General features: G+C 33.3%; 1 non-coding gene across 1 annotated transcript; it reads right to left on the bottom strand.

The window, feature by feature from the left end:
• Positions 1–277: 277 nt before the first annotated feature.
• Positions 278–470, bottom strand: LOC123716646. The gene has a single exon (XR_006754586.1). It is a non-coding gene; the product is annotated as a U2 spliceosomal RNA (small nuclear RNA).
• Positions 471–24,577: the final 24,107 nt, after the last annotated feature.

The following is a 24,577-nucleotide window of genomic DNA, read 5'->3' as shown; positions in this document are numbered from 1 at the left end:
TATGATAAAAAGCATTTTCGCTATCAAATTTATATATAAATTTAAAAGGGGGGAGTTTACCGACAAACCACTATTTATGTGGACCTGCTAAGCCAGCTCGGCATTTAGTTACAATTTAAATTGAATATCCATAAGTAGTCAGAAGACACACTTGCATTGGCAAGGAATTGTTCCATTGAACATAGAAATTGTTCCTATGTTCAATAAATCACAACTTACCTTTAAAATCTATTATATTCTATGTACATTTGTAATATATGTTTTATATAGATATAGTTTTATGTGGGCCGATCCCGGCGGCACTGCAATGCCGGGCCGACCCGTGACAGGAGTGGAGCGAGCCCCGAACATCCCGTCAGTTTCCAAAAATCAGTTTAATATACTGGTCCCGCTGTGCGGGAACTTTCAGATATTAAGCTGAAAAGAACAGATACTACACTTTGATCTTAGCCAAAAGGCCGAGAAGCGATACTGTTTTAATAAGACATAATGAGTATATGAACCAAGAAAAACACTTTGATAGTGCGATATATCAAGCATACAGCGCCACCTAGTGGTAGTCCTACAAATATCTATGTGAGGAGTAGGAAGAGACGATATCATGTCCTTATCATCAGCTAAAAAAATATGGTCCATTAATTAGCGAGAGCATTAATTATCTTATACACTTATAGATAATTCCATTTTCTTGGGTATTTTGAGCTTAGCATTAATTTTGTTAAATAAAATTACCATAAGAATTACATTTGGCGCGTTAACGAATATGGCATCTCAATCTAAAATTCTAATTATACCAGATGTAGATTTAAAACTGAATTCGGGAACGTCCCGATTTAATCAAAATAAAGAGACAACAAACTTTGCATATTTCGTTATTAATAATTAGAAATTCGCTATACCGTACAAAATACGATTTCAGCCGATCCTTCGAACCATAAACTGAAGCTAAGAAGTAGGGTTTTATTGTTTTAAGTCGAGTTAGGGTCTTCGAGACGAAGGAATTTACCAAGGTAGTTTCATATTAAATTCAAGTTTCTCTAAACTAATATGTTTTTCTTAGTTGATTTTAAAAATGTACTGTTCAAGTATCTAATAAGCAGTTTGTTAAATTACTCGCAATTAAACCATTGTAGCGAAAGATTTGCACATGGATTAATCCAGTAAAGGTTGATTTCAATAAATATTCTTAACATTTTATTTAATTTTCTTCTTCTTCAGTCGTAATCTTCATTTCTGAAGGTCGTGTTAGTGGCGCCGCACCACTTCCTCCACTATTCCCTATCTTCGGCAAGGCTCTAAGATAAGATGTTATTTCTAAATATAATGATAAAAACATGTGTTTTTCTGAATTTTTACAAAGTTTGTATAGAACATTCGAACGGGCAACAGCCTCACCTCCTGATATGTTATACTGCCTATGGACATCAACACCAACACCAGACACCACCAACTGGTATGCTATTTCTGCCTAATTGGTCGAATTGGTTTCGAAATATTTCACTGGTTCCTCATAGTGGTATATAATGTTTTGCATTACATGGTAGGTAGGTACATCTAAGTAAAATAAAGTAGTAACTATCGATAATATATCTTAATGATAAATATACTAGAGATATATATTCACTAAGGAATCTTTAAAATGTGAATCGCTTAGCATAGACCCTGCGTATTTGGAATGTCTCGGTTGAATAATCGCGACTTCGAGTTCACGCTTCAGTGCGCATACGCAGTGAAGATATTACTCGAAGCTCCTATTTAATTATTAGCTAATTCAACAACAAACCTGCTTCTGAAACCATCTTTAACATTTGGCATGACTAGCTCGACTTGCGCTCACTCCGCGCGGTACGAAAGAAGAATGTTTACGAATAATGTTTTCAATGTAGACCTCTCAGATCTACAATTTAAGAGCTAGGTGCGGATAAGGAGTGTAAATACGACGTGGTATAAAGTATTCATCGGGAGGTAACCGCCAACGCGATGTGCATGGGCGTGTAAAGGAGTTAAGAACTGATCCCGACTGACACGCACTTGAAACTTTGCACGTACTTGGAGTTTTATTAAATATCTACAAGAGCTGTTACTGATTTTTGTATGGGTATAGATAGAGTCTAGTCGCCTCATTAGTCAACGTCCTGTCTTAACATTTAGAGCGATATATGTGTGGGGAGAAACAAACGTAGGGAGGTTTCATTAATGAGCAACGATCGACGATCTACAACGTGCCCCGTATAATTGAAACCCCAACTAGGTATAATAAAATAATAAATATGATAGTTGATGGAGAAATTAATGAGTTAAATTGAGTACAATTCCATTGTAAAATTACATTGTACAATTCCAATATTCATTACGCTAAGTATTAACACTACTCATTGAAACATAAAGATAATTTGAATTACAAGTTGTGCCAGCTCTGAGTGATATAATCTGAAATCAAATCGGCAAAGCGCAGGGCGCGGACGTGTCGACTTCCGCCGTCTGACGGAGCACGCGCGCCATTTCATTTATTTTGTATATCTTCTATAATCTACATACACCACATGGCTTAAACTAGGGTGAAATAAAGGGATGTTTTATATTATATACGCCAGCGTCTTTTGAGTGAAGAAAATATAAGTTTCTTTTTTTTATTGAGACAATATGTGTACATAACCACTTGTTCATAAAGACTTTAGCAGCATACATTTCATTTTTAGTACTATTTCGTCTCTTTTTGTAAAATTGTGATGGTTATCCATATAGTTAAAACAGTGCAATCACTTATCAATAAGTTTCTGATGAAAGGGAGGACAAATATACAGTATTTACAATATCTTAGTAATAATAATAATTAATAATGGATACATATAAAATTCAAACCAATTTAAAGGGTTTGGCCCAATCACCAGCTCTGGAGTCACCGGTCAGGCGCCAAATAAATTTTTAATTAGCGCTTGTGCACTTGAACACCACGGACCAAGAGTATCTACTCCAAAGGGAACAAAATTGGAAGAAAGACTACATTAATTTTGATTAGGAGATTAGTTTGTCACTTTACAAATATTTTACGGAGATTTTCTTATAAAAGCATTTATTAAGAAAAAAGTAATTCGTTTTGACTAAAGGTTTTTCGCTACCAGATGTGATATTAAGCAATCTTGAACACTTAGAAATTTTTTAAACATTTAAAACTATACATTTCTTGTTAGGAGATTAATGTATTATTCAGTATAAATTGTATTCCTGGATAGTTTTCAGCGGAATAATAATTGGAAGGCTTTGTCACATATCAAACAATGATTAGCGAATGAGACCTTTTCTACAACGTATTATAAATTGTAGGTTTTTCTGTAAAGTTTAAATGCTTTGCGTAAATTGTTCTAACTCGTTGTTATGTACTCGACGTTTATTGCAGCTATTGCCTTCTTAGTTGTAAGGAAAATAAATTTAATTTAATTTACCTTTAATTAAAATATTATTCTCAATTGGTTTAATAAAAATCTTTACTAAAACCCATATTATTATTAGTAAGACAGTGTTTCGAATAGCTCCTATTAAAAACAGACGGAACAATTGAAATAAAATATTACAATGTATTGTTGCATGTATCAATCAAAAAATTATAGTCGCTGCACACAATTTTCATTATTTCTTTCTACCTTTGTAAACACGAGAAATACTGTATTTTTAATATAGACTTTTAATTGGTCTTTTATTGTATATTTCCCGTATAAATAAATATGTAGAAAAACTACAGAAACAAATTTAAATTTTCCGAAGAAGTCTGATGTTGATCGACGTTGATTAATGTCAGTGTGGACAGATTAAAAAAAACTTCTGTTTCTGATGCTGCCTACGAACACAAAGTGCGCTGGAGTTGTTATTATATTATTTAATGAGACAACGGGTAATAGGGATACTAAAATAAATAAAAATATATTAGATCTGTTTAGCGTAAACGGTTTCTTTGACTAAAATATTAATGAAAACTAAGATATTTTTTTAATAAATGAAATAAATCAATGGCGCTACAACCTTTTTTTAGGTCTGGGCCTCAGATTCTATATCTGTTTCATTATCATTTGTAAATCGAATAGGGCAGTAGGTGATCAGCCTTCTGTGCCTGACACACGCCGTCGACTTTTTGGGTCTAAGGCATGCCGATTTCCTCGCGGTGTTTTCCTTCGCCGTTCGAGCGAATGTTAAATGGGCACATAGAAAGAAAATCCATTGGTGCACAGCCGGGATCGAACCTACGACCTCAGGAATGAGAGTCGCACGCTGAAGCCACTAGGCCAATATTGCTCTCATATTTTTTTAATATCTCTCTTTTTTATAATAGTAAATTGTAAATTATTTACAATATTCTAAAAAATATTACTAAAGTAAGCTTCATACAACGTTTGTCAAATTTATAATTAAGTTTTTATAAGTAAGATTTTTTAAAGACGGAGAAAGCCTCTTCGGTTCCATTGTTCTAACGACATTTGATTTTGGTGACATCTGGCGGAAATAATGGATTTTTTCAGTTAGCTGAAGGTGAAAATTTAATCTGTGAATAAGAGCAGGCCATGGATAAACACGAAAGATCCATTATATCAAATACATTTGTTACATTTAAGAAAATTAATATTACATTTTAAGTGTCTATATTTTTGTTAATACGTTTCCGGAGAAGGGAAATAAGCTTCTAATATTACTTATATAGATATTATCTAAACTGCGAAGGTATTCAAACATGATGACTGTCACTTAATTTTTTTACCCAATCTTAGTTTTTGACAACACACAAGGTCGTAGGCTAAAGGGTTTTTAGTGTTAGAGGTACACAAATGAAATCCGAAATTAGTATTTACTGCCTTTATTATAAGCACTGTATGACATGGCGGTTTTAGGGTGACTGCCTGATCCACGCGACAAATAGAATTACGAAATTACGATACCTAGACATAATGACACCTTTAAAAAAAACACGATGATAAAGTTGTACATGTTATAAATTTGGGGGGGTTTGTCAAACCCCTGCTTTTCATATTTAATTCAGCTCAAGCAAGTTAGGCAACATCTCCTTAGAAATACCTTGTGTTAATTTATTTATTCAAAAGCTGTACAGTCTCTAAAGTAACTTACGCTCAAAACACCCTTGTCTTGGCCAACTATTAATACAATTTGGCAGTGTCTAGTTTGTCTGGAGAGCTTTAAAGTTTCGTCGTACAAAACATTCGAGGCTTGTAATAATAATCTATTATCTAAGCCTTTTTAGTAATGAAGTTCAGGACATTTTATTTTACGGTAGCAGCATATAAGTTTTTGAATAAAACGCAAAAAAAATTGCATGTTATTGTCACAACGATTGTGACATATTACGATTGTGACTACTGATTTTATAACCGGGTATTTCGTTTTGCCTTTAGATGAAAGAAAGGTATAAACCGATTACAACTCAAAAAATTTATTAATATATCACCCATACAGTCGCGAGTTCCGACGGCTTATAATTTTTCTCTTAAACATAAATTCAATCGATTTCTTTAGTTGCCTCGCCTCAGAAATTTTACAATTGAATTTATATTATAATGCATCTATATATTTGATTAAAGAAACTATCGGCCTACAATCTACATTTAAACTTTAGAGCGCAGCATCTTGGATGCTGACAGAGACTATGTCCAAATAACTGGAAACGTTCGAGTCTATCGAAGTATTCTCTAAATATCTTGGACAGACCATATACGAAATACAACAGTACTCCACAGAATGAAGAACAATTCAATGCTTGTGACGTAAGAAAAGTTAACTTGAATATTTGGGGTTACATCTAATTTACAAGGCCAAGTGTCAAGTAGAAAGAGACCTGGCCACAGAGGCACGTCTTGGTTGAAGACTCTTAGATAATGGTTTGATCAAAAATTAAAGTATCCTTGGTGATCGCCGACCTTCGAAAGGAGATGGGAGAGATATTCAATTAAGTCGTATGTTTAAAGTTCGAAGGGAATATTTTTAGATTACAATATATATATACTGTAATCTAGAGAAATATTTTGGGTGAAAGGAATTGCAGATATTATTTAGAGAACAGCCTCTAAATGAATATGAAATGAAATGTTCAGGACTATTCGTACATATTACCTTTGGAAGTAAAGACAAATCTATTCGGATGAGTGCAAGTTTCAGCCTGACTGGTACGATCCCAATATAAGGCGTTCCCGGAGAAAATGTCCATCAGTCTTGATTTGGGTTTTGGTGGTTTTATAGCGTTCCAAAAGTCCATAAGTTTGATGAATACAGTATAATTGGTATAAAGCGTTTGGCAAAATTTATTTAGCACTTATGACTTGATTTATGTAACAAAAATATCAGTTTTTGTTCTATAGTCGTCTTATAAAACTGGAAACCCTTAATAATTTGTGTATACGATAGTAGAAGCAATAATCAAGGACAAGTTCATCTTTGGGATGTCATCATCATCAAATTTCTGAGATTTATGGATTGTCTTTTCAGGTGAGATTTTAATATTATATTTTTAAATTTATAGTTAAATAAAGTCATAAAATATGTTACTTAAGGATGTAGTAGTTATTATCAAAATAACGTTTTGAATTTTTTTTTATACGTACAGCTTATATAGTTTCATAGAATATTGCCGCAAAACTTCATTGCGGCTACATCTATCAAATACGTATTGATTTGAGACGTGAGTCTTTGATATTCACAGCATAATCCACTACCATGTGGAACCGGCTGCCCACTGAAGTATTTTCGAACCTATTTGATTTAGGGTCCTACAAGAAAAGAGCGTTCCATTTCTTAAAAGGCTGGCAACGCACTTGCGAGCCTCCTGGCAATGTGAGTGTCCTTGTGCGGTGGTATAAATTAACATCATCAGCCATTTGTCTCCCGTAACATTAAAAAAACTTAAAAACAGATGAATAAGGTAAGACAAAATTACTAGAACCAAAATCATTTTCATTCTTGTCACTCAAAACCAAATCTACAAATTGTTTAATCATATAGCATGTATATTTTCGTATAGATATATCAACTTATTCGAAGCGAAAAAATACAGAGGTCTCAATTACAATAATAATTGTATAAAATCCTACTTAAACGATCCAAAAACTCTTTCTGTCCTGATACTTCACGATTTGGTAAATAGGACAGGTTTTCATTATATACTATATGTATGGTATATCAAATGGCAGGACTACGCTATTCATTTTACTAAAGTCACGTAGGGTAATGTATATTCTAATATATTTGCTGGGAACGACTTTTCGTGCTTATCGGCCCGTGCGGTCTGCGGCCGGTGATAGGGATGGAAAGAGAATATCGATCTTTCGATATTAATGAAATATATTACTAACGACGTTTTTTTTTTCATATGTTATTACTCATATTTCTGCGCCAGCGCCAGGGTCTGTGGCCGGTGGGTATTGCATGATAGTACAAATTTACTTAAAAATAGTGATAATGCAAGCGCTATCATTTATTGAACAGTTACATGAATCTAGAGTAAATTTTATCAAGGAATTTAATGTTGAAGCAACCAAAGCAGTTTTTGTAGTAAAATATAACTTTTGGGTTATAGGCACGAATAAAAACAATAGTGAAATGAATATTATATATTGATTACCTAAAATGTCAGGGAAGGTATCAATCATTGTATCTATTTTACTTGATGCGTTTCACTTTAACTTTAGTAAATACATCAGTACTTGAACGTGTATTTGATTTTATAGATCTTCTCAAAAAATTTAAAAACGAAAACTTTTCTTAAACTTCTATGAGGACATTTATTTAATCCATTACTATAATTACATATCGACAATAATTAGGTACGTCACTATTAGCCCCATATTTACTCGTACCTCGCCATTTCATCTTCATTTTTTATCTCTTTCACCGGAAAAAGGCAAAAAATGTGAAACCACTATAGTAATGACTGAAAATAACTAGAGATAAGAAACATTCCGAGTTTTCAAATATTTTATTTACATTTGCCCTAAATAAGACTTCTTAATGAACTTCATTCAAGAAAATAATTAAAACTTGTAATATAACAAAGGTTTTTATGAATGCAATCTTAAGTATTATTCTCGTGCCATAGTTAATCAAAATAACTGTAGGTTTTTAGCTGATGTATTTCCCCGTTGAAATGAAAATTAAAACAACAAAAAGATCAGTGGCCTCAGATTTCTGTATCTGTTTTATGATCATTAGTAGTTTTAGTATTAGTATTATACTTTATGAAATTGAATAAATATACAGGGTAAACTCCATGTAACGTAGCCTCGATTTAACGACTATAGCCCTTAAGCGTCGAAATCAATTGGATTTGGTCGGTTTAGCTTGTCTTCCATACAATGATACATAGCACTCTCAATAACGACAACAATTGAGAAATAAAGTACTTTTTAAGGTGCTAACATTAGTAAGCTCGCAGATGTGTACGTTCTTTTGCCATTTTATAATTCTAGTCCGAAAATAAACTCGACTGTCGGCATCGTACATACGAACTTTCTAAGAAATTCGTTCTTTTGTTTACAAATTCGGATTGCTTGCACGTGTAGACTGTTGTTGACCATGACCAATAAGGAGGAGTCATAGTATATATGATGAACGAAAATCATGCGCTGTCACTTGCCTGTAAACATTATCTTTATCTATAACTTTGCTCTTTAAGTCAATCATATGCTCTTTGTATAGGATGTGTACGTAAAAAAGCCGTGATTTGAATGCACGTACGTAGGTTTTGAGGCACACGCTTAAGCCACTAGGCCAACTTGACAAATCGGCCGTAAATCGACTCTAACAAATTAATTTGAAATAATTGAATCGACCTATAAGACAATTTGCTCCCAAACGCAAATTGATTGACCCTTAATTTGTGGAGCTTTCAGTCCGCTTCTATTAAGTGCAGGAGTAATGTATATTGAGTACATGATGGGATTTGAAGATTAGTATAATTAGTATTTACAATTTTCTTAACCTACCAAGTAATAATAAAAAATATTAAAAAGAAAATTATAGCAAAGTTTGTTTCCTGTGGCAGTATACCTTTAACGCTGGCAGCATTTCCTCTCTGTATTACGGTACTTATTCGTTAAGCCAGGAAAGCATCAGCTCTAGGGTCACCAGTTCTATCTACCGGGCGTCAACTTTAATCTTTAATAAGTGCCTGTGCACTTGAACTCCACGGCCCAAGAGTCTCTACTCCAAAGGGAGCAAAATCGCTTGGGACTAAAAACTTGGGATTATATTCAGAAATACTGTAAATGTATAAATGTAATGACTAGATTTGAGTGTTTGTCTGTAAAAAATGGTACAGGAAAAACGATAAACAAATTTGTTATGACTAAATTGTTGACAAACAAAAAAGCTAACATGATATAATAAAATATAACAAAATTTCAAAACTTGAAAGGCGAATTCTATAGACAGTATATCAGGATACCCTGACTAACGCTACCCCGTTTTACGCGAATTCGGAGATATGCGGTTTTTCATATGCCTAGTTTCATACTACGCTCAGTTGCTGCTGACTGCTGTCGGTGTTACGATAAGTTCGAACTTGTTCATGGAATTGTTTTACGTACGCAGTGTACTTAATGATTTATCATTAACTAGCGGACCCGAATGACGTTGTCCTATCTTAACTATGAATATTGATTTCGAATTGGTTTGATTAACTAAAAATGTTTTGATATGTACAACATTCTTTGTTTGTTTTTATGGCGCGTATATAAATAGTTTACAAAATACAAAATGGAAAACTTAAAGTATCGCATTATTTACGAGTACGAGTTCCGCTGTGACACTAGTGCTGCGGAAACGACTCGAAGGGTGAATGATGTGTATGGCGGTCATGTTGCAAAAGAAAACACAGTTTGTTTTTGGTTGCAACGTTTTCGTTCTGGAAATTTCGACCTGCAGAACAAGCCCCGTGGACGGCCTGAGACCCAAGTTGATAATGAAGTATTGAAGGCTATTGTGGAAGCGGATCCATCGCAAACCACGTCCGAGTTAGTTGCAGGCTGCGGTGTTAGTGATAAAAATGTTTTAATTCACTTGAAGCAAATTGGGAAGATTAAAAAGCTTGAAAGGTCGAATTGATTGAAGCAAACCGGCAAACGCGCGTTGACTGCTGCGTTACATTACTGAACCGGCACAATAATGAAGGTATTTTAATCCGAATCATTACCTGTGATGAAAAATTGGTTCTTTACGATAATCGGAAGCGCTCAGCGCAATGGTTGGATCCTGGCCAGCCAGCCAAATCCTGCCCCAAGCGAAAATTAACCCCAAAAAAGTTACTTGTAAGCGTTTGGTGGACTAGTGCCGGTATTGTTCATTGCAGTTTTCTCAAATCTGGCTAGACTATTACGGCTGATGTCTATTATCAGCAATTGCAAACCATGATGGAAAAGCTAGCGGCTAAACAACCTAGGCTGGTCAATCGCTCCACGCCACTGCTACTTCACGAAAACGCTAGACCACACACTGCACAACAGACGGCTACCAAATTAGAAGAGCTTCAATTGGAATGGCTAAGACATCCTCCGTACTCCCCGGACCTTGCTTCAACAGATTACCATTTTTTTTCGAAATTTGGACAACTTCTTGCAAGGGAAAAAATTTAACTCTGATGGGGCAGTCCAAATCGCCTTCACAGATTTTATTGATTCCCGTCCAACTGGTTTTTTTAGTAAAGGGATCCTATGAGATGGAAAAAGTGCATAGAAAACAATGGTTCATACTTTGATTAATTAAATTATTATATTTAAAAATATTCGACTTTTTGTTCCTCCCATACAAAACGCCAATTTCATATGTAAGGACCTAATATAACTCTGGCCATGTGATAAACATGGATTTTCAAGATTAATACTACAAACAATTAGCGACGTTTCCGCGCAATTTTCTTAATTCCTGACACTAACAAACACAACAAAAAAAGAATTAGCGAAATTGGTCCATCCGGTTCACGCGTGATGCCATTACCAAGGGTAATAGGGATTCATTTTTATAAATATAGATTATGTCATCCAAGATACAAAAAAAGAGTAATTTGAACCTAATAAGAATACAAGAAAAACACTGTCTTTGGTGTAAACTTAGCATAAAAGTCTTTGAATCGAAAATAAAAAATGTGAATTGGCAAAGAAATTTGACCTACCGAAATCAACAGTCTGAACGGTTCTAAAAAGTAAAAAAAAATATAAATATAACTACAGTTCATGTTGTTTTATTCATAGTCACGTTTTTTTTCATGTGTCTTTACTTTACTTAACATCATGCAACATTACGATCTAGCTTACTTAATACTAATAAATAATGTAAGTCTAAATTAATTTACTAAAAAGGATTTTTACACAAGGAAGTGTCTAATAACACTCCTTATAGTCTCTTTTAAAGGGAAGACTCTCTGTTCTTATGTTTTATCTTTTCACTCACTGTTTAGCACTTAATACTAATGTGTACTACACAAATTAACTAATTCAAATGGTTTTTTCCTTATCAATCTCGTATCTTCATAGTTACGTAAATTGATTTTATTATTTAACATTTTATCAATCCTTTTTCTTCTAAATTATGTATTATTTTCATTAGAATCTGGTCCCGCTTACACAAACTGCATATGTATTATGCAAAATTTAACCCCGACTTACGTGAATTCTGGGGTATTACTGAGATCTAATCTTAAAAGTAACATGACATTTTTGAAGTTAGTATACTTCTTTTAGCGCGTACAGGAAAATTGATGAAAGTAAAGTTTTACGATGCGTGCACACGCCGTCACAAAAAACCGACACCCTGAAGTTCGTTGTAGTCAAAATTGTAGTTTTTTCTATGGTTAGTGTCGTTTTTTCTACAAACGTAGAATACAATTTTTGAAATGATTTTTATCTTGTTACGCCAAAGTAGTAGTAATACGCCATGTACATAAGTACACACACGTTTTTTATAAAAAACAAAACTCCTGCGCAACTATATTTGGCATTATTAGGAATAAGTAATTTCTTTAAGCCATAACTATATAATTATTGTTTTATTTAATTAGCGTGCTTCCAACGCAATAATGTAAGTAGTTTAATTAAAAGCCTCTTTACCAAGGGCTATACGATCGTTTTATAAATAATAGATTATACAAATAACGCCTCTTTTATTTCATTATATATTATGGAACAATATCACTGCTCCGTCTAAAATATAAAGCTTAAATTTACCCAACCATATGACTAGTCATAAGACCGTTGACTTCTTCCAACCCGTATTTTCGGAGGAAAATGGAATTCACCTAAATAAATTATTAGCAAATTGTTTGTACATAATGTTCTTCGTAATGGTGTAATCAGTTTTGGTAACATTTTTAATTAAATAAATAAAATAACAAAGTTAATATAAAACGCTCCAATTGTACGTACTTCATCAGTTTAAATAAATAACATTCCGATAAAACAAATTATTTTCTACCCACACAAAGAAAATACCTTATCAATCATGAAACAGATGCAATAATGTGTCTACGCCCATTCAGTATAATACATACACTTATATAAAGCTCAATAATTATATTTTTCTTCAAGCTTTTAATATCTAGACAATAAGTCAGGTAAAATAAAATTTGTAGCGAATATATTAAGCTATTTGAGAATTAATTAAACGGCCCAACGGGGCGTGTATTCCCACTGTAACAGACATGCCGACACGCGTGACGTCACACGCTTGTAACATATTAAATTATTTAGGGCTTCCAAGGCACATACCGCCTTAAGAAGTCGCTTTAATTGATTTCGTAATATTGGAGGTAGTTTCTTAATGTTCCAAAAATGGGATTACAGTGATAACATCGCATTATGTTATTTTCTGTGTTACTACTGATAATAATTACGGATACACACACATAATAAACATTTTAGGAATCAAAATGTAAAAAAAATTGCAGAGAAAATAATGTGAAATGTTTTCAAGCAGATATTATCTATGATGACGCTATGATAACTTTTTAATGTCTGGCTGGTTGAAATTAAAAAAAAAACAATTTAAATATTTCAAATAAACAACAATAATTTGCCAATCATCATGTGTAATTTTCGATGACAATAACTTTGACAGTTATCAATATTGAGTAGTCATTGGTATATGAAAACTATTTTTAAATCTATTGTCTCTGATTTGGACCACGTTTGTTAAAGTAGACCTTATGAACTAGAACAGAGAAATTCATGGATTCTATACAATAAATACTTGTCTATGATCAACCCACTAAAAGGCTACACATGCAAAACCTTCCCGATCCATAGCGTACAGAAAACGCATCGTCACAATTATCAATTTGTGCGTAGGATTATAGGCGGGGCAGGCAAATCGAGTGCAGGCAACGACAAGACATTTGCGAGGCAATGATTTACGTACCTCTGTTATCGACATCCCGCAGCCTACCCTTCTCGACATGCTACAAATCTATGGAGCTGTCTAGTACGATTTTTTTTATATCTGCTAAAGCCTATTCTAAACTACAAGATTATCTCACATATTTTTTAAACGAAATTTATGATTGTGGTCGTATATCAGTAATTAGTTCATGTCGTAGAAGAATGATTACATAGGCCTGCGACAATTTTTTTCGAAAATTCAGAAATTAAAATATAACCGTGATCATGTCATATGAGATTCAGATAATGTAGCTTTTTCATCCAAATTTATGGATACATATGAAAAAAAAACTGTTTATTACTTTGGATGGTGACAATCACTTTACATTTATTTACTATAGAATAATCAGCCACAGTATAATCATACATGTATTCTACCATGTCTTACTTATGGATGTCAAACTTGGCCTGCAACGAAAAAAATCAACCAAAAACTAGAAGTTTTTCATCGCAGCATGGAAAGACGCATGCTTAATATAGGACTACGGGAACGTTGGACAACTTCAAAAATAAGAAAAAAAAAAACAAACGTCAGTGACATTCTATTTAAATTTTGATGTATTGAGACTTTTCTAATAAAATAGTAATTATTATAAAGAAAACAATGTTTTGTTAAAATATATTGTAGTAACTACTCCACGCCCTCTGTATTCTAATCCTAAATCATGTCCAGTAGTGCGTGAGCCTGCGAGGATTTTTTGTAAGATTTCATGCGCGGCTGCGCGGGCGCTACTGATTAATCGGCTATTGATTGCAACAGACGGACCCGACAACGCTAATTTACTATGTTAAAATGTTACGTATAATACTTTTATATATAATCGCCTTATCAATTAAATATATAGGTGTTTCAGTGTTATGTATTAAAATATTTATTTAATCAAGTTTACCGCAGCATGTATAACATTAGAAGCACGCTTACAAACTTTTTTATATAAAATGTTTGATAGTTTAGGTAAACATACTGTTACAAAATAAAACAATCAATTTTTATAAATAAAACAATCAAATCACACACACACACACACACCAAATGTATTTTTACGACTCCGTTTTCAATGTTTTCATTTAGCACTTACTTATTTTCTTCTATTGTATTTTATGACAATGACCTGATTGTACGTGTTCCGGTCCTGTGGTGGAGAGGCTGGCTATCTGTCACTCAGGTCTCCTATTACAGAGACCAGTCTCTCACATACACTTCCAAATGTTATCATCTTAGTTTAATCATAATAACCTTCTATGTATATATGTGAGAGAAGAAATAAAGATTTTTATTATTAATTAAGATATAACTAAATAATAAAACAAAAATACCAGAACGTTTTTTTAAAGCAGTAAACATAATTACCAGAAAGACAGCGAATTAGGTACGAGAATCAACAACAATACAATCGGATTATCACATATTTCTCACTTATACATAATATTTAAAAAATGCATTTAATCTTATACAAGATATAACACCATAATGAGACAACTTAACAGTCAGACAAAATTAGGTTTTTTAACGTTTGCCTTTTAAAAAACTAAATAACTCATATGTTTAACTACAGTAGTTAATCCTCCGTTACTCTGTAACACTTAGTTTTTTTTTTCATTTATAAAAGCATGTCATCACTCCCCAATACATTGTTACATAAAGAAAATTAATATGCAAGATTTAATACTGAATTTATAAAGCACTTATAGACAGTTTTTAAACTAAACTTAAATTGATTTCTAAGTGTGTTCTTAATGTTCAGTTTTTGTACCATCTAAGGTATCTACACATCATGGGAGAACTGTATCGAAATCGCATACAAAAACATCAAAACTGGCATCAGCAAATTGGTAGGCTGCTATATCGTAAAAACGAATTTACTCATGAATAAATTCGGTTATAAGTTATAACTCGGATGTCACGTCAAAAGCGGTATCATGTCAGATGGCAGAACTACAATTTGCTAACAAACTTGTTAGATTATTTTAAGTTAAAAATGGTTTTTTTTTAAATACCAATTTTTTTAAATTATAGTAATCTGTGTAGACAAATCATACCACTATACTGCTATTATCTAATACCGGCAATGATCTGTGTATATGTTTAAAAGGGCGACAATCAAGACCAAGTTAGAATCCGAAAAATCACTTTTGAATGTTTGATAGAGACCAAAAAAGACAAATAGAAATTCTATGATACTATTTTGGTTTGTTAACTCAATTATTAATTAAACACTTTGGTTGTTCTGATAAGCTGTCATTTTCCAATTCAGATTAGCTTAATTAATCGTAGAATTTTAATTTAAGTCCATTGTAAACGGACTTATATATTTAGATTATAGAGTTATATATTTTTGGAATTAAAAATAATTCGGACATGTTAATTTTCAAAAAGGACCAGTAATTTTTACATCCTTAACAGCGCTACAACTTCTTTCAGGTGTGGGCCTCAGATTTCTGAATCTATTTCATGATCATTTTTCAATCTAATAGGCAAGTAGATGTTAACTTCCTGTGCCTCCACACACCGTCGACTATTGGGTTTAAGACATCCCGGTTACTTCATGATGTTTTCCTTTATCATTCGAGCGAGAATCATTAGAAAGAACGTCCATTGGTGCACAGCCGGGGATCGACCCACGACCTCAGCCTAGTAGCCAACACTGCTCTCTTAAGACTTTTCTCTTTATAATATTAGTATAGTTTAATTTTATTACAGAATTTAAAATACCATAAAGTTTTATAAAATTAGCGTATATAAATCCAGCTGTTCATTCGCGTTTCTTATTTTATCAATGCGAACTAAAGTCATGCAATGATAAAGTGTAGATATCTAGGCAAATTACTAATAACTTTATTAGTATAGATTAGGATATATGTAAAACTGATACGTTTGAACGTATGGTGTGATGCCGAAACCGCAGTCACCCAAAACCGCCAATTTGGCAAGTTTGATCAAAGACACGAGTAATAATTTGCTCTCATCACTATCCATGTTTACACGATACATCGCGTTAATATTAGATATGTTTATTTGAATGTAACACATATACATGATATAGCAGTGCAATTTTGGGCTTGTTTATAGGACTGTTTACTTAGTATATTTTTTTTAAACACAGAACAAAAGTGTTTTGTATGTACAGAGTTTCGCGCACATAAAAAGGACCGATGATGAAGAACCTTTGTCAACGGTAACGAAAAAAAGATTTTTTTAAATTACGCTTACAATTCTTTAGTTGCCGTCGTCTGCGGTAGGGTATATAAGGATTATAGCAAATTATGTTACGCTCATATTTAATGATACTTGTTTTTTTATTATTCTCCAAGAACTTCACGCTACAAAGCTAACTAGTATTAAAATATACTCTAAAAATCTATAAATAACCTAGAGCACTAGTACAAAAATCACTCAACACTAAAAATATTCACGTAGGAAGGGAAAAATCGTATAAAATTCTACCCCAGCCTGAGTGCATAGCGTGAAAATCATGTTCGCGTTACGTGCTTCCACTATTTTATATAGATACACATATATGAATAGTTTTCAAGTTCCTGTTTCGGTTAAGAATGCTTATTCTATAAACGAAATTCATATAAAGTGGAAGTTAAAATACATTATAATTAATAATTTTAACCAAAATGTCGGTATAATATATTCTTTTGGATGAAACTATTTCACTTTAACTTCTTTGTTTATTTCAGGAAATATTTTGAATTATTTCTATGCGCTTAGCAAGAAAAACGCCACCTCAAACAGTATACTGTACGATTGAAAGCCTACAATTTTGTATATATCTAATGTAATGCTTAAGAAAATACAATAGGTACTTACTAATATTCTTACAAAAGTTGTAGGTGGTTCTAGAACGTTTTAGATTCTATGTTTTAACGTAAAGGCCTCTCAGATTTCTGCACAGTATTAAGTACTAATTCCACAGCAGTTCTATATACGGCTCGATTTCAATTCGGTTTACACGAGGGTTTGACGTCTGTCCGCAGTGCAACGTGCAGTGCCTGTCGAATGAATCGACTCCTAAATATAGACTAAAGCAGGTTTAGAAGTATTCTGTGATTCGTATTCGTGCGTTCATCAAGATTTTATCTTGTACAGAACTCATCTTACAGCTTACGTAATTTTGACAGAGATTCGTTATTTCAAGATGGTGACAATCTGATTAGAGGAGGTAAATTGGGATATCAAGATTACGTTTTTTAATACAATAAAATCACTAAAATAAGCACTATTCTATGTCATGACATAAAGAAGCATCGGGCTCATGAGTTATTGGGAGTTAAAGTTCGATCTTCTTTAGATAATGATACAAATTGCCAAACAATTCATCTTACATTAACAACACGACCAGTCAAGCCAACATTTCGGGTCTAAATCTTGGTATGTCTATAACCAATCTGTTGACCGCAGGACACGTATTTAATGGTGTTCTGCGCTCACAAGGGCAGACATTGTGAAGCAGACATCTGCGCGTGATGTTAATGGGAAACTCGTATGCTAATATTGCTCTTTACTTCGTAACCGTGTCCTGAAAATATAAATTAAAATTATTAATAAACTGTTTATGGGAGATAAATAAAGAAAAGTATAATTTTGCAGACAATATACATTATCACAGAAATTTTAAACGTCCCTTAGATTAGTCAGTTATCAATAAATAATATTTTACCAATGGTAAGATCGTGACTAAACCTACTAATAAAAAAAGTGCTTTCGAGACGAAAATTATTATATATAAAGTGTATTTACAAATGAAACATCTTTATTAAACAAATTGTTACCACCTCTACAGTTTATTGGTTATAGTGTTATATTATATATTAATAGTTAAACCTAGCGTTTATAATGAATCATTCGCTATAATAAACTTGCCAATATATTCTAGTTCATTGCCAATTAATCGATGCTGACCAAAATCATAAAGCAAGATACCTTTACCTCATACATAATAGATGAGACCACTTAATTGGTCACTCTGTTAGCGAAATGTGAAATTATTCATTCACGCCTCGAGCATACCGTGGTCACTAGCTAGTGCAGCTTGATACAAAGCAAACATTAGCTCAGCCATGCATTATTGTCAAGAGCAGTAATAAAATATCACCACGAACAATGGGCATAACTACACGTTTCCTAACACGGGAATTTACACCTTACTGTTGAAGTATATAGGCGTTTTTGGCTTGTACATAAAACTAGTGTATTAAGTATGTTGTGTTATGCATGTCTGTACGCACCGGTGGTTATGCATTGGCAAAGAAGGCTTTATTAGCAATGTGGTTTCTGAAACAGGTGTAATTTGATGTTCTAAACTGAGTATAGGTATACTCAGTCCAGCCTGTTACAAATGAAAATGATTTTTTTTTAAATAAAGTAATGTAATATTTTTAAAATGTATACCTACAATGTTATTAAAGTCTCAGCAAAAAATAAAAAAAAATGTTCTATTCGAAATGGCCACCTTTGGCAGGCCTTTTTTCTGTTTGGCCACTAATCAATGGATTTACGCACTGTTTCCGAGGGAAGTTTCGCCACTGCTTGCTCCAAAGATTTTTTATGAGACTCAATGGTGCATGTTTTGCCCACTAAAACTGACCATAATTTGAATTCTAAAGGGCCAGTCTTCAGCTCTTATAAAGTGCGGAACGTTGGTTTCAAGCCAGGTTTGGGTAGTTCGTGCCTTGTGACCAGGTGCAGAATCCCGCTAGAAGGTCTACGGTATATTTTGTATTGCTGACAGGTTTCACAACATGATCCAAGACTGTATGTTGATACACTTTAGCTAAAGTTTTCACTCCTTTTTGACAAAAAAGTAGTTTTATGCCTCCTTGATAAGACATGCTTCACCAAAGCATCACTGACGCAGGACGATGACCACGTTGTACCTTTCCGACTACTTGAGTAGCTTCTATAGAACTGTGAGCGTTCACTTCATCATTCTTCAATCGTGACATTTTTTTGAATCTGAAAAACACAATGGTTTTCACCTTAGTATCAGTGGTACAGAAGGTGTTTTGATCGATCCACTCTTCTTAATTGTAAAGATTGATTTAATGCATGTTCTGTATATCAACGATAAGCACCGAGCTTCAGGTCTAGTTCATTTCTCGCGATAAGACTTTTTGCTTACTAATGTGGTTTCGACAAATTTTGGCTTTAACAGCAATAATAGCATTTGTAGTTCTAACAGCATGTGGTCGCCCTGATCTTTTCTTGTCTTCGACAGACGAAGTGTTGTTGTATCTGTTGATACAACGATATACAACAACACGATACAATATATGAAATTTCGCAAAATTTAAAGAAGTTTTTAAAAATAATAATATTAATATACGTGTTCCAAATTCAAAATAATTAAAATGTTAAAAAGCAAACGGTTTTATGTAACAGTATTTATAGCCTGACTAGTTATATATAATCAATTACATAAACATTTTTTTTATTTACAAACATTTTAATTTATATCTAAATTAGATTAACGCTGAGGTCATACTTTAGTGAGCTTTCACAAGTATAGGCCATTTTGAGACTTTTTCTCTTGAATGACTTGGAGTCAGTGTTGGACGGTAGAATATCATCTGATTTTTAAAAATTATTTTAAGTATCGCTTAGTAAAATTTTATTACCTAAAGTAAAAAATGTTTACATGACATCAATAATAGTATACAAGAAGAGAAAATAAACCGTTTTCCTGATAATAATTTCCACACATTGGCCACATTACACGCTAGGTACACACAGGCCGTGACCACTCAGCTTTAGAATTTTACACTTTACGCCTGTTAGGCCTATCCTGTTCACACCCTTTGTAGGGGCGTTGACTTTAATAAAAAAATAAAGGTTCTTTAGTCACTCAGGTGTCTTACTTGTTATAATTAATTGGTACCGCGGAAATATTTTTGTTTCACTTTGAGTTTCCATTTTTGAAAAAGTTTACTTTGTTTTTTTACGTCAATATTCCAAATTTAAAAACATACCATAAGATCTTTTCGACTGGGTTGTGAAATGTATTTTTTATAGTATATTAAATATATAGTTTATTAATATATAAGTAATAAAGTACTGGACTGTATTATTACTTGATCAATCTACAATTTTATTTTTATTCAAAACATTTTTGAAAGTTTTACTGAACTAGAAAAATAAGATAGTGTATTTCCAAAACTACTACTCAAGTGACGATCTTGTAAATTATATTATGAAACGATTTACTGTATCTTTATAAATTAGATTACATACATTAGGCCATAAGATGACGCTCATTGCTACGACTTGTAGCTATGCTGCGCTACGGAAGTGTCTACAATATGTTATGTAGTTATGATTATGAAACTAATTGTCCTCATAATCAATGGTACGATTGCCAAGTTCTCCGCTACGACGTGCTACGTGCTACAATACGTAGCATTGTAGTTGTGTTGTAATTAGTGCATTTTTATTAATTTTTCGTATAAAATAATATCGAAACTCTTCACGCAAAGTCTCAAGTATCAATAAACATTCATTTAATTTAAATAACACTTCCTTCTTGGTATTAATCAATTATAAAATGAATACGGCTGAAATCAACGTCAGCACAAATCCAATCAGAGGCAAGAGGCAGTAGCGATACTATGCTGTATGTGCTCGCAATATTCTGGATGCATTGATGCATCGAACTAGTGCTGGATAGGGTTGGGAATACTTATTTTATTTATTACAAACAATTTATTAAAATATATCATTATCTATATGATATATTATTGGCGTTTCAAATACGGCATGCGGTAGGTACAATCGTACCCTTTTCGGTGCTTTGGAAGAAGTCTAATCCAAGGCCTGTGGGTTAAATTTTATGTTAAAATAAAAATGGATAGTATTGCCTTTTGTTAACATAGCTTTTACACATTGAAAGAAAACACTTTTTTTACCGGATTGAAGCTAATTTAAAATTATGTAAAATAAATATAAGTTTATAATAATACATAGATTCAATAAAACTTGATGTTGTTTTGAAGGTAATATGTACTTGATTGTATCATAAGTGATGTTTGATTGTATTAACGTAACCTGCACAGTATTTCGTGATAAAACAAACAATCAAGCTCGTGATGTTTTCTGACTCATGACCCCATAACACATCTTACGACAAATAATTCTAAATTCAAAATTTAGAACAGATAGCACAGCCCTAAGCACGCAGGTACCGTACCGAAGTCATTAGCAGTAATGGCCGATGCCGCGCCGACAGATTTAGTGTGGTTTATCCATATACCATTACATGCACTTATATGCAAAGAATACTACCTGCCTATTGAGTGCACTTTCCCTCGTATGCAGCTCTGTAATGCTTTGAATTCCATGAACGCATTAGCGTCATTAATTTCTATGATTTATAATGGTGGTTAAATTAAAAGGTATGTGCCACACACCGACCCAGTGTTTCGCGTTGTTTTGTTGATATTCTAAACAGATCTAGTAAAAAGTTATAAGACAAGTGCCATGTTATTTCGAAATTACGTCGAATATTATATTTATAACAGAGCCGTGTTGGGTAGTGGCTCCAGCGTGCGACTCTCATCCCTGAGGTCGTAGGTTCGATCTCCGGCTGTGCACCTATGGATTTTATTTCTATGTGCGCATTTAACATTAGCTCGAACGGTGAAGGAAAACGTCGTGAGGAAACCGGCTTGCCTTAGACCCAAAAAGTCGACGGAGTGCGTCAGGCGTTGAAGGCTAAACCTACTCGCCTATTACATTAACAAATGATCGTGAAACAGATACAAAAATCTGAGGCCCTGACCGAAAAAGGTTGTAGCGCCATTGATTATTATAACTATATATAATTTATAACAGGGAATGGCTCGAAAATGGGCAAGTTTATATATATTTTAAAAATTATAGTATTTTAGTTATATAGTTAAAAACTAAATTTTCACTAACATTTAAAAACTCACTCAATCAACATCTTGTCAACCTGTCCTATGATGATACAGAAAATATGAATAATATGTAACTGAAAATTTGTTACATGTAAGAGTAAACATGTGAAGAGGCTGCCCACAATAAGGAATCCTAGTGCACTTTATTTTACCTAAATATCCTGTTATTGTGTATAATAAAGTTTTTCTTTCTTCTTTCTTTCTAATACGATAAGATTAGCTTTTTAATCAAAAGCATTCCATATTATTATAATTACATTTCATATAAATGTGCTAAATGTGATTTCTATTCAAGGATATTTATGCTATATCTAATACGTCCAGTAAATATATACCAATATGTTAATAGTATTTCAAGCTAGTTTCAAACTTCGATTTCTCTTAAACATTTTACAGCCAAAATATTACAATGTAAGAGGGTCGGGAGTGCGCCCCAAACCCCAACCGTGGGGTAACTACAGCCATAACAATATTTTACCCACGTCGTAAAAACTAAGAAACATTGTGCCGCAAAAGTATTATAATAAGACTTTCTTAACTGCGTTCTAAGATTTATATGACTTTAAAGTTTCCTGTTTTTTTATCGAACTACTTCGTTTAGGTTTGTAAGAGCTTAGATCGCTATATTTTTCAATTGAATGTACATAATAAGTAAATCTTTACATGTGTAACAATTTTTAAATTTAGAACACGTGATATTAGCAAGTGTATAATAGGGCCTAGTGGCTTCAGCATGCGACTCTCATTCCTGAGGCCGTAGGTTCGATCCCGGCTGTGCGCCAATGGATTTTCTTTCTATTTGCGCATTTTAACATTAGCTCTAACGGTGAAGGAAAACATCGTGAGGAAACCGGCTTGCCTTAGACCCAAAGAAGTAGACGGCGTGTGTCAGGCATAGGAGGCTGATCACCTACTTATCTAATAGATTGACAAATGATCATGAAACAGATACAGATATCTGATACCCATGATGATTTATTTTATTTTTTATAGACGATGATTGGCACTCCTTTCATCAACTAATGTAAATGAAGACATTAGTACATTTTATTGTACCCTCAAATCCTTCATCACTAATAATGAACCGCTTAAAAGAATACGTACTCAACTACCCAGATTTGGTTCTATGACACTGTAATTAACTGCTTCCATGAAAAAAAACCGTACAAAATTTAAAAAGTACAAAAAGTTCATTTACAATCTAGCTACTTACCATAATTTTGTACTCATGCTCTTTATGAGGTTTAAGTTTCTGTTTAGTTTTAGTTTTTTTTGGCCTTTGTTGGAGTTTGAAATTTGAAATTTGAATAATTAATAATAAATTCTAATATAATTGTTGTAGGCGTGTACAATTTGGGAATTCATATTTTAAGCATACATGTGGTCATCTATTAGGTAAATCTGTGTACTCAGAAGTCGACAAAATAATTTCACAAGTTACGGGAGACCTTTATGAGAGGTCTGAGATTTGAACAGACAGCTTCTATGGCATAGTTAATGACTCCCGTGCGTACTGGGTTCGAAGAAACATTTGCTTAAGTTATAAATCATACATCGTAACGTACTTACGAGACTTTAAGACACAAATAAAATATTATTCATACTCGCTAGGTTATCTAATTAATTAAAATATCTAATTATCTGCGTATATCAAGACCACTAGATAAGGCACTGCAAAGTTTAAGCTTTCCGGTTCGGAAGACTGATCGAAGCTTCAGTTAGGAACAAAGACTCAGTGCTAAATGATTGTATACTTAAGCCCAATTATTAACGTCTAGTGCATGGTGGTCTGGTAAATGTATTGTTCAATTAAAAATGTTCCAGCAATATTCTTAAGCCAGCTAAGTTTTCACATATTTCAGTTGTGACACAAATTTACAGAGAACTCGGGCCATCCAATCGTAAATAACCATCTCATTTACATACCAACACATTGTCAACCGTTCTTATATACTAACATTGTCTGACAAACTATCTTTAAGAAAATTCAGTTTTATCTCTTTCTAATTCATCGGTCCATCTCAGTCCAACGCACGGCGAGTTCAGCGAAGCGTGCCGATGGGCGGAGTCTCGTGACTAGCCATTATAAGTTGAGCCTAGAAAATTCGCGTTGTTATACCGGGTGTATCTATTTCCTATAGTGTTGAGGGGGCAGGGTGGGGTCTAGAAAAATGGATGTACTACATATCGCCTGAGTGCACATTGGCTGTTATAGACCACGCCTATTTGGAAATGCATTA

This window comes from Pieris brassicae, chromosome 1 (assembly GCF_905147105.1).
Source record: "Pieris brassicae chromosome 1, ilPieBrab1.1, whole genome shotgun sequence".
Classification (NCBI taxonomy): Eukaryota; Metazoa; Arthropoda; class Insecta; order Lepidoptera; family Pieridae; genus Pieris; species Pieris brassicae.
The sequence above is the reverse complement of the archived record's forward strand: the minus strand, read 5'-3'. Positions and strand labels throughout refer to the sequence as shown.